At 42.2% G+C, this 10,366-nt stretch overlaps 1 long non-coding RNA gene and 2 other non-coding genes across 3 annotated transcripts; 1 reads left to right on the forward strand and 2 right to left on the reverse strand.

The window, feature by feature from the left end:
* Nucleotides 1–2,216: 2,216 nt before the first annotated feature.
* Nucleotides 2,217–2,289, reverse strand: trnam-cau (transfer RNA methionine (anticodon CAU)). The gene has a single exon. It is a non-coding gene; the product is annotated as a tRNA-Met (tRNA).
* Nucleotides 2,290–3,306: 1,017 nt separating this feature from the next.
* On the reverse strand, nucleotides 3,307–3,380 carry trnan-guu (transfer RNA asparagine (anticodon GUU)). Its single transcript has one exon. It is a non-coding gene; the product is annotated as a tRNA-Asn (tRNA).
* Nucleotides 3,381–6,385: 3,005 nt separating this feature from the next.
* On the forward strand, nucleotides 6,386–9,335 carry LOC148682343 (uncharacterized). Its single transcript, XR_015943051.1, has 3 exons — nucleotides 6,386–6,794; nucleotides 6,871–6,936; nucleotides 7,028–9,335. It is a non-coding gene; the product is annotated as an uncharacterized LOC148682343 (long non-coding RNA).
* The last annotated feature ends 1,031 nt before the right edge of the window (nucleotides 9,336–10,366 follow it).

Consider the following 10,366-nt stretch of genomic DNA (forward strand, 5'->3'; position numbering starts at 1 on the left):
AGAGAGTTAGTGAAAGGTGACCTACAGTGGTAGAAACGCGGAACTTTGTCTCAAAAGGTCTGCTATATGAACCCTAATGATAGTTTGCTGAGAGAAAGAGAGGTAACAGAAACGCCCAATGTGGGGCTCTAACCCACAACGCTGAGATTAAGAGTCTCATGCTCTATCGACTGAGCTAGCGGGGATGATGAGAAGCTCTTTTAGGAACCAGAAACCGTTTACAGTAATACCTTCCCTACCCGTCACAATGTTCTGCTAAATCCTGATTTCATCTTGTAACGCTGGACAGAATGTGGCCCAAGATCTATGTCCACTGCATGTGTTAGCAGTTACAAAGCAGCAAAATGCTTGATCCGTCCCTGGGTGGGCTTGAACCACCAACCTTTCAGTTAACAGCCGAACGCGCTAACCGATTGCGGCACAGAGAGTTAGTGAAAGGTCACCTACAGTGGTAGAAATGCGGAACTTTGTCTCAAAAGGTCTGCTATACGAACGCTAATGTAAGTTTGCTGAGATTGAGAGAGAAAAATAACAGAAACGCCCAACGTGGGGCTCGAACCCACGATCCTGACATTAAGAGTCTCATGCTCTACCGACTGAGCTAGCCAGGCAGATGAGGAATCCCCGCATGAACTAGACACTGTTAACAGTAATACCTTCCCTACCCATGACAATGTTCTGCTAAATCCTGATATCATCTTGTAACGCTGGAAAGAATGTGGCCCAGGATCTATGTCCAGTGCACGTGTTAGCAATTGCAAGGCAGCAAAATGCCTAATTCTTCCCTGGGTGGGCTTGGACCACCAACCTTTCAGTTAACAGCCAAACGCGCTAACCGATTGCACCACAGAGACTTAGTGAAAGGTAACCTACAGTGGTAGAAAGTCAGAACTTTGTCTCAAAAGGTCTGCTATATGAACCCTGATGTACGTTTGCTGAGAGAGAGAGACAGATAGGTAACAGAAACGCCCAACGTGGGGCTCTAACCCACGACCCTGAGATTAAGAGTCTCATACCCTACCGACTGAGCTAGCCGAACTGACGAGAAGCCTTTTCAAGAGCTAGACACCATTTACAGTAATACCTTCCCTACCCATGACAATTTTCAGCTAAATCCTGATTTCATCTTGTAACGCTGGACAGAATGTGGCCCAGGATCTATGTCCAGTGCACGTGTTAGCAGTTGCAAGGCAGCAAAATGCCTAATTCGTACCTGGGTGGGCTTGAACCACCAACCTTTCAGTTAACAGCCAAACGCGCTAACCGATTGCACCACAGAGACTTAGTGAAAGGTAACCTACAGTGGTAGAAAGTCAGAACTTTGTCTCAAAAGGTCTGCTATATGAACCCTGATGTAAGTTTGCTGAGAGAGAGAGACAGAGAGGTAACAGAAACGCCCAACGTGGGGCTCTAACCCACGACCGACTGAGCTAGCCGAACTGACGAGAAGCCTTTTCAAGAGCTAGACACCATTTACAGTAATACCTTCCCTACCCATGACAATCTTCTGCTAAATCCTGATTTCATCTTGTAACGCTGGACAGAATGTGGCCCAGGATCTATGTCCAGTGCACGTGTTAGCAGTTGCAAGGCAGCAAAATGCATAATTCGTACCTGGGTGGGCTTGAACCACCAACCTTTCAGTTAACAGCCGAACGTGCTAACCGATTGCGCCAAAGAGACTTAGTGAAAGGTCACCTACAGTGGTAGAAATGCGGAACTTTGTTTCAAAAGGTCTACTATATGAACCCTAATGATAGTTTGCTGAGAGAAAGAGAGGTAACAGTAACGCCCAATGTGGGGCTCTAACCCACGACGCTGAGATTAAGAGTCTCATGCTCTATCGACTGAGCTAGCGGGGCTGACGAGAAGCTCTTTTAGGAGCTAGAAACCGTTTACAGTAATACCTTCCCTACCCATGACCATGTTCTGCTAAATCCTGATTTCATCTTGTAACGCTGGACAGAATGTGGCCCAGGATCTATGTCCAGTGCACATGTTAGCAGTTGCAAGGCAGCAAAATGCCTAATTCGTCCCTGGCTGGGCTTCAACCACCAAGCTTTCAGTTACCAGCCGAACACGCTAACCGATTGCGCCACAGAGACTTAGTGAAAGATCACCTACAGTGGTAGAAACGCGGAACTTTGTCTCAAAAGGTCTGCTATACGAACGCTAATGTAAGTATGCTGAGATAGAGAGAGAAAAAGTAACAGAAACGCCCAACGTGGGGCTCGAACCCACGACCCTGAAATTATGAGTCTCATGCTCTACCGACTGAGCTAGCCGGGCTGATGAGGAGTCCCCACAAGAAATAGACACATTTAACAGTAATACCTTCCCTACCCGTGACAACATTCTGCTAAGTCCTGATTTCATCTTGTAACGCTGGACAGAATGTGGCCCAGGATCTATGTCCAGTGCACGTGTTAGCAGTTGCAAGGCAGAAAAATGCCTAATTCGTACCTGGGTGGGCTTGAACCACCAACCTTTCAGATAACAGCCGAACGCGCTAACCGATTGTGCCAAAGAGACTTAGTGAAAGGTCACCTGCAGTGGTAGAAATGCGGAACTTTGTCTCAAAAGGTCTGCTATATGAACCCTAATGATAGTTTGCTGAGAGAAAGAGAGGTAACAGTAACGCCCAATGTGGGGCTCTAACCCACGACGCTGAGATTAAGAGTCTCATGCTCTATTGACTGAGCTAGCGGGGCTGACGAGAAGCTCTTTTAGGAGCTAGAAACCGTTTACAGTAATACCTTCCCTACCCATGACAATGTTCAGCTAAATCCTGATTTCATCTTGTAACGCTGGACAGAATGTGGCCCAGGATCTATGTCCAGTGCACGTGTTAGCAGTTGCAAGGCAGCAAAATGCCTAATTCGTCCCTGGCTGGGCTTCAACCACCAAGCTTTCAGTTACCAGCCGAACACGCTAAACGATTGCGCCACAGAGACTTAGTGAAAGATCACCTACAGTGGTAGAAACGCGGAACTTTGTCTCAAAAGGTCTGCTATACGAACGCTAATGTAAGTATGCTGAGATAGAGAGAGAAAAGTAACAGAAACGCCCAACGTGGGGCTCGAACCCACGACCCTGAGATTAAGAGTCTCATGCTCTACCGACTGAGCTAGCCGGGAAGATGAGGTGCCCCCATAAGAACTAGACACTCTTAACAGTAATACCTTCCCTACCCATGACAATATTCTGCTAAATCCTGATTTCATCTTGTAACGCTGGACAGAATGTGACCCAGGATCTATGTCCAGTGCACGTGTTAGCAGTTGCAAGGCAGCAAAATGCCTAATTCGTCCCTGGGTGGGCTTGAACCACCAACCTTTCAGTTAACAGCCGAACGCGCTAACCGATTGCGCCACAGAGACTTAGTGAAACTTTACCTACAGTGGTAGAAACGCGGAACTTTGTCTCAAAAGGTCTGCTATATGAACCCTAATGATAGTTTGCTGAGAGAAAGAGAGGTAACAGAAACGCCCAATGTGGGGCTCTAACCCACGACGCTGAGATTAAGAGTCTCATGCTCTATCGACTGAGCTAGCGGGGCTGACGAGAAACACTTTTAGGAGCTAAAAATGGTTTAGAGTAATACCTTCCCTACCAATTACAATGTTCTGCTAAATCCTAATTTCATCTTGTAAAGCTGGACAGAATGTGGCCCAGGATCTATGTCCAGTCCACGTGTTAGCAGTTACAAGGCAGCAAAATGCTTGATCCGTCCCTGGGTGGGCATGAACCACCAACCTTTCAGTTAACAGCCGAACGCACTACCGATTGCGCCACAGAGACTTAGTAAAGTGGTGACGTACAGTGGTAGAAACGCGGAACTTTGTCTCAAAAGGTCTGCTATATGAACCCTAATGATAGTTTGCTGAGAGAAAGAGAGGTAACAGAAACGCCCAATGTGGGGCTCTAACCCACGACACTGAGATTAAGAGTCTCATGCTCTATTGACTGAGCTAGCGGGGATGATGAGAAGCTCTTTTAGGAACCAGAAACCGTTTACAGTAATACCTTCCCTACCCGTGACAATGTTCTGCTAAATCCTGATTTCATCTTGTAACGCTGGACAGAATGTGGCCCAAGATCTATGTCCACTGCATGTGTTAGCTGTTACAAAGCAGCAAAATGCTTGATCCGTCCCTGAGTGGGCTTGAACCACCAACCTTTCAGTTAACAGCCGAACGCGCTAACCGATTGCGGCACAGAGAGTTAGTGAAAGGTCACCTACAGTGGTAGAAACGCGGAACTTTGTCTCAAAAGGTCTGCTATACGAACGCTAATGTAAGTATGCTGAGATAGAGAGAGAAAAGTAACAGAAACGCCCAACGTGGGGCTCGAACTCACGACCCTGAGATTAAGAGTCTCATGCTCTACCGACTGAGCTAGCCGGGCTGATGAGGACTGCGCACAAGAACTAGACACTCTTAACAGTAATACCTTCCCTACCCGTGACAAGATTCTGCTAAATCCTGATTTCATCTTGTAACGCTGGACAGAATGTGGCCCAGGATCTATGTCCAGTGCACGTGTTAGCAATTGCAAGGCAGCAAAATGCCTAATTCGTCCCTGGGTGGGCTTGAACCACCAACCTTTCAGTTAACAGCCAAACGCGCTAATCGATTGCACCACAGAGACTTAGTGAAAGGTAACCTACAGTGGTAGAAAGTCAGAACTTTGTCTCAAAAGGTCTGCTATATGAACCCTGATGTAAGTTTGCTGAGAGAGAGAGACAGAGAGGTAACAGAAACGCCCAACGTGGGGCTCTAACCCACGACCCTGAGATTAAGAGTCTCATACCCTACCGACTGAGCTAGCCGAACTGACGAGAAGCCTTTTCAAGAGCTAGACACCATTTACAGTAATACCTTCCCTACCCATGACAATCTTCTGCTAAATCCTGATTTCATCTTGTAACGCTGGACAGAATGTGGCCCAGGATCTATGTCCAGTGCACGTGTTAGCAGTTGCAAGGCAGCAAAATGCCTAATTCGTACCTGGGTGGGCTTGAACCACCAACCTTTCAGTTAACAGCCGAACGCGCTAAACGATTGCGCCAAAGAGACTTTGTGAAAGGTCACCTACAGTGGTAGAAACATGGAACTTTGTCTCAAAAGGTCTGCTATATGAACCCTAATGATAGTTTGCTGAGAGAAAGAGAGGTAACAGTAACGCCCAATGTGGGACTCTAACCCACGACGCTGAAATTAAGAGTCTCATGCTCTATCGACTGAGCTAGCGGGGCTGACGAGAAGCTCTTTTAGGAGCTAGAAACCGTTTACAGTAATACCTTCCCTACCCATGACCATGTTCTGCTAAATCCTGATTTCATCTTGTAACGCTGGACAGAATGTGGCCCAGGATCTATGTCCAGTGCACGTGTTAGCAGTTGCAAGGCAGCAAAATGCCTAATTCGTCCCTGGCTGGGCTTCAACCACCAAGCTTTCAGTTACCAGCCGAACACGCTAACCGATTGCGCCACAGAGACTTAGTGAAAGATCACCTACAGTGGTAGAAACGCGGAACTTTGTCTCAAAAGGTCTGCTATACGAACGCTAATGTAAGTATGCTGAGATAGAGAGAGAAAAGTAACAGAAACGCCCAACGTGGGGCTCGAACCCACGACCCTGAGAGTAAGAGTCTCATGCTCTATCGACTGAGCTAGCCGGGCTGATGAGGAGTCCCCACAAGAACTAGACACTCTTAACAGTAATACCTTCCCTACCCGTGACAACATTCTGCTAAATCCTGATTTCATCTTGTAACGCTGGACAGAATGTGGCCCAGGATCTATGTCCAGTGCACGTGTTAGCAGTTGCAAGGCAGCAAAATGTCTAATTCTTCCCTGGGTGGGCTTGTACCACCAACCTTGCAGTTAACAGCCGAACGCGCTAACGGATTGAGCCACAGCGACTTAGTGAAAGGTCACCTACAGTGGTAGAAACGTGGAACTTTGTCTCAAAAGGTCTCCTATATGAACCCTAATGTAAGTTTGCTGAGAGAGAGAGAGAAAAGTAACAGAAACACCCAACTTTGGCCTCTAACCCACAACCCTGAGATTGAGAGTCTCATACTCTACCGACTGTGCTAGCCGAGCTGTTTCAAGAGCTAGACACTGTTTACAGTAATACCTTCCCAACCCATGACAATGTTCTACTAAATCCTGATTTCATCTTGTAACGCTGGACAGAATGTGGCCCAGGATATATGCCCAGTGCACATGTTAGCAGTTGCAAGGCAGCAAAGTGCGTAATTCGTCAGTCGGTGGGCTCGAATCACCAACCTTTGGGTCATTATATCTTGTTTAATACCCATTTTATTCATTTATACTATTCATTTTATTTATTTACTCATTTATATTAATATGCGAATATGTCTCAATAAATAATTAAAACTTTGTTAATTAGTTGAGTGCTATAGGTCTTACAAAAGCCTTTTATCTAAAAATAGTGTAATGGGGTGATCCCCAAAGGGGAGGGGTTTCCCACTCGTATGCGCGTAATGGTGGATCCCCAAGGGGGAGGGGTTTCCTCATTATGTTTAGGTGAATGGAGTTAGAAATTAAGCTCACCACCCCTTTAAAAGTTTGGAAGTTTTCCCTTGCCTCCGTTTTCTCCCTGGCATGGAATAGTGGCTGTGTATTGAGTGCGTGCAAACTTTTGATGTGCGTTAAGCATTGAGCATTGAGCATTGAGCGTTGAGCAGTAAACCTGCAGTGTTTAGAAAAACCTGTAATTCTGTTTCTTTGGCCTGCGGAAGTGCAATCGCATCAGCGAGTAACGGTATGTTTCTGTTTATGTCTTTGGCTATTTCTGGCGAGTTTTAGAGCTGTTAATTAATTATAAATAATTCTTTTAGCTACATCCATGTATGATCGGTGGATTGCTCACCATTTGCGTTAAGAGCCAGTTGACTGGGCTGCGGGTAAGTTTCAATTTAAGAGTCTGTAAATGTTTTATCTAGAAATGATTTTAAACGTTAACATGCGAATGAATATTGACTGGTTGTTTTATAGAGTGCCCGTTGCTGTTTTGCTGCTGTCTGGCGACCCGTTTGTGCTACGGAGGGGCGATTCACTTTCCTTCTCGGCACCTGATTGTGGGTGACTCTGTTGCGTCAAGGCAGAGTGTGTGTGTGTGGGTGTGAGCGCGCGCGCTTATTGTGCGAGGGTGCGCTAAATTCTTTCGACGTTGGCGCGGTTGTGAGTGTGCGTGTATGTGTGCAGTGTTGTGATTTAACTATTTGGTGGGTTTGTATTTTGTTTGTGTAAATTGTGAAGGGCTGTTATTGTTCAACTTCCATTTCAATATTAACAGCAAGGATTACCTTATATGGGGAGGGTTGTGTTATTTTGGCTTTGTTTGTTATGCGGGTGGTTTATTTTGAGTGTGGGTTAGTTTCTCTTTATTAATGAGTGTTTTGTTTTGAAGGTTTCGTTTGCACTGGAGTGTGGCTTTTTCCTTTTGATCTTTCCCAATGGTATATCCTGTGTAATATTGAGTGTGATAGAGCAGTGGCCACTGACAACCATTATACAAACCATTGTATTGTTTTGTGACTTATTGTAATTGATTATCTGTTTTATTATTACATTTTAAAGAAACTCTAAGTGTCTAATAAAAGATTGTTTGTACACATCTCTGCTTTATTTCCATTTGTTTGGAGAAAACCTGAAGTTGTGGGTAGTAAAGTGAACCTCTATTTGGTTATATTCAGTACAGTACGGGCCCCGGTCACATTAGCATAAAAACTCTTAACTGTACATAAGCTCATTGATCTCTCCATTTTCTTCTTAAAATAGGTCTCTGGTAATTCATTCTCCTCGCCCAACTATTTTTTTTTTTTTTCAATTATTTCAATGCAGTCTTTTGGTATTGCTTTTTTCAACTCATGACATTGTCTTTGTAATTTTGCTTTAACAACTCTTTTATACTATCCTCCACAATTACTTTTAATGGTACAAATCCTTTTATTACTTCATATAATACATCTTTAACTTGTCTTAATCCTCCGTCCCACCATTCCTTAAAATATAAAACATTTCCTTCACTTAAAATTGTTGAATTCAGTAAAAGTGGTTTTTCTAGAATCTGTGCCCTTGCTTTTGGTATAATCAACACATTTTCTAAAAATCCCCCTCATGATTCTAAGACCTCAACATAATATTTTGGCAGACCTGCTATCATCCGTTTCTTCATCTTCATATATAAAACATTACATCCAATATTAAAATGTCCACATTTCTTCAAATAATAATCCGACAAACTTTTCCAAATCACACCCATTTTCCCTTCCAAAAACCTTTGAATAATCTTAATTGTTAATGTTTTCATTTTTAAAAAACTATCTAAAAGTCCCAGACCTCCTTCTACCTCCCCAATCAAAGTATAATAAGCAATCTTGGCTCTTCCATTTCCCCACAAAAACTTTAAAACTACAACATTAATTTTTTTATAGTATACTTCAGGCAACACAGTTACACTTAACACATACCAGACCTTTAACAACATTAAAGCATTTAAGATGAATACTTTCCCTTTTAACGTCAAATTTCTAGCTTTCCAAAATCTCAGTCTTTTCTCAATTCCATTTAAAACTCTCTCCTAATTTTAAATATCTGCTTTATTAGAATCCATCCCCACCCAAATTCCCAACATTTTTTGTGTTCCTTTTCTTCTTTAAAGGGTATATGTTGTGTTATTTCTTTTACTCTTCCCACCCTTGTGCATAAACTTTTTCCAACATTAACCTTAGCTCCTGATGCTTTACAATATCACTCTAAAATCCCCAACGATGAAGTATCATCAGCGTATTGATACACAGCTTCTCTGTTGTCATTGTTTTCTATTTGTATCCTTTTAATGCTTCTATCTGATTTTATTGCCAATCCCAGTGGCTCAGCTACCAGTGTGTATAATAAAGCAGACAGTGGAAATCCTTGCCTTATTGATCTAGTTGGTTGAAGACATTCTGTTAAAAAAAAATACATTTAATACAAGTTAAAATATCTGTTTAAAAAATTTAATCCATTTTCTACAATTTTCCCCAAATCCAAACTCCTTAAGAACTGCAAATAAAAAATCCTGCTCTACCCTGTCGAAAGCCTTCTCTAGATCTAAACCAGGGGTGGCCAACCCTGTTCCCGGAGAGCCATCTTCCTGCAGATTTCAGTTGCTACCCGTAACAAACACACCTGCCTGTAATTATCACGTGGTGTTCAGGTCCTAATTAATTGGTTCAGGTGTGTTTGATATGGGTAGCAACTGAAATCTGCAGGAAGGTGGCTCTCCAGGAACAGGGTTGGCCATGCCTGATCTAAACCTATTAACCCCCCCCCCCCCCCCTTCTCTTTTTCTTTCATATAGTAAACAATTTACCTTCCCCAATTCACCTGTACCACATGTATTTTTGATTGTGGGGAAAACGTGAGCACCCAGAGGAAACCTACGCGAACACTGGGAGAACATGCAAACTCCACACAGAAATGACAACTGACCAGGGCACAGTACTGTGTGTGTGTATGTATATATATAAAGCAGCTACTTTTTTCAGCAAATTATGTACCCTTTAGCCCCTTCACAACCCTTTGAATGTTTATATTATATTTATTTTTGTTTTATTATTAATTTAATTTGTATTTATTTACTTTTTTATGGTAAATACAATTGTCATTACTATACTGTTTTTTTCCCTATATTTGTGTCTGCCTATTGTTGTAATTGTATTAGGTCTTGCTTGTTTATGCATGTAATATATACATATATATATATATATATATATATATATATATATATATATATATATATATATATATAGCCCCTCATGTTTTTTTTTTTTTTTACATTTTCTAAATTATGTAAAACATAGTAAGAAAATCTTCACAGTATGTCTGATATTCTTTTCTTCTGGAGAAAGTCTTATTTGTTTTATTTCAGCCAGAATAAAAGCAGTTTTTTATTCTTTTTTTAAACCATTTTAAAGACAAAACTATTAGCCCCTTTAAGCTATTTTTTCCCGATAGTCTACAGAACCATCCTTATACAATAACTTGTCGTATTTACTGTCATCATTGCAAACATAAAATAAATCAGTTATTAGAGATTAGTTATTAAAACTATAATGTTTAAAAATGTGCCAAAAAAGTCTTATCTCCATTAAACCGAAATCGGGGAAAAAAACAAACTTTTTTTTTTTACTTGTTCAAACTACTGAATTAAAATGTGCTGAAATAACACAATTCTTGAGATTTTGAGATTGGGACAACTTAATGTTCAGTCCAAATAATTTGGTAAAAGTATTAAGTTACCTTAATTTGTGTTGAGACAACATGAAAGAATTGTGTGGAACCCTGCAC

Source organism: Danio rerio, chromosome 4 (assembly GCF_052040795.2).
Source record: "Danio rerio strain M-AB ecotype USA chromosome 4, GRCz13ab, whole genome shotgun sequence".
Lineage (NCBI taxonomy): Eukaryota > Metazoa > Chordata > Actinopteri > Cypriniformes > Danionidae > Danio > Danio rerio.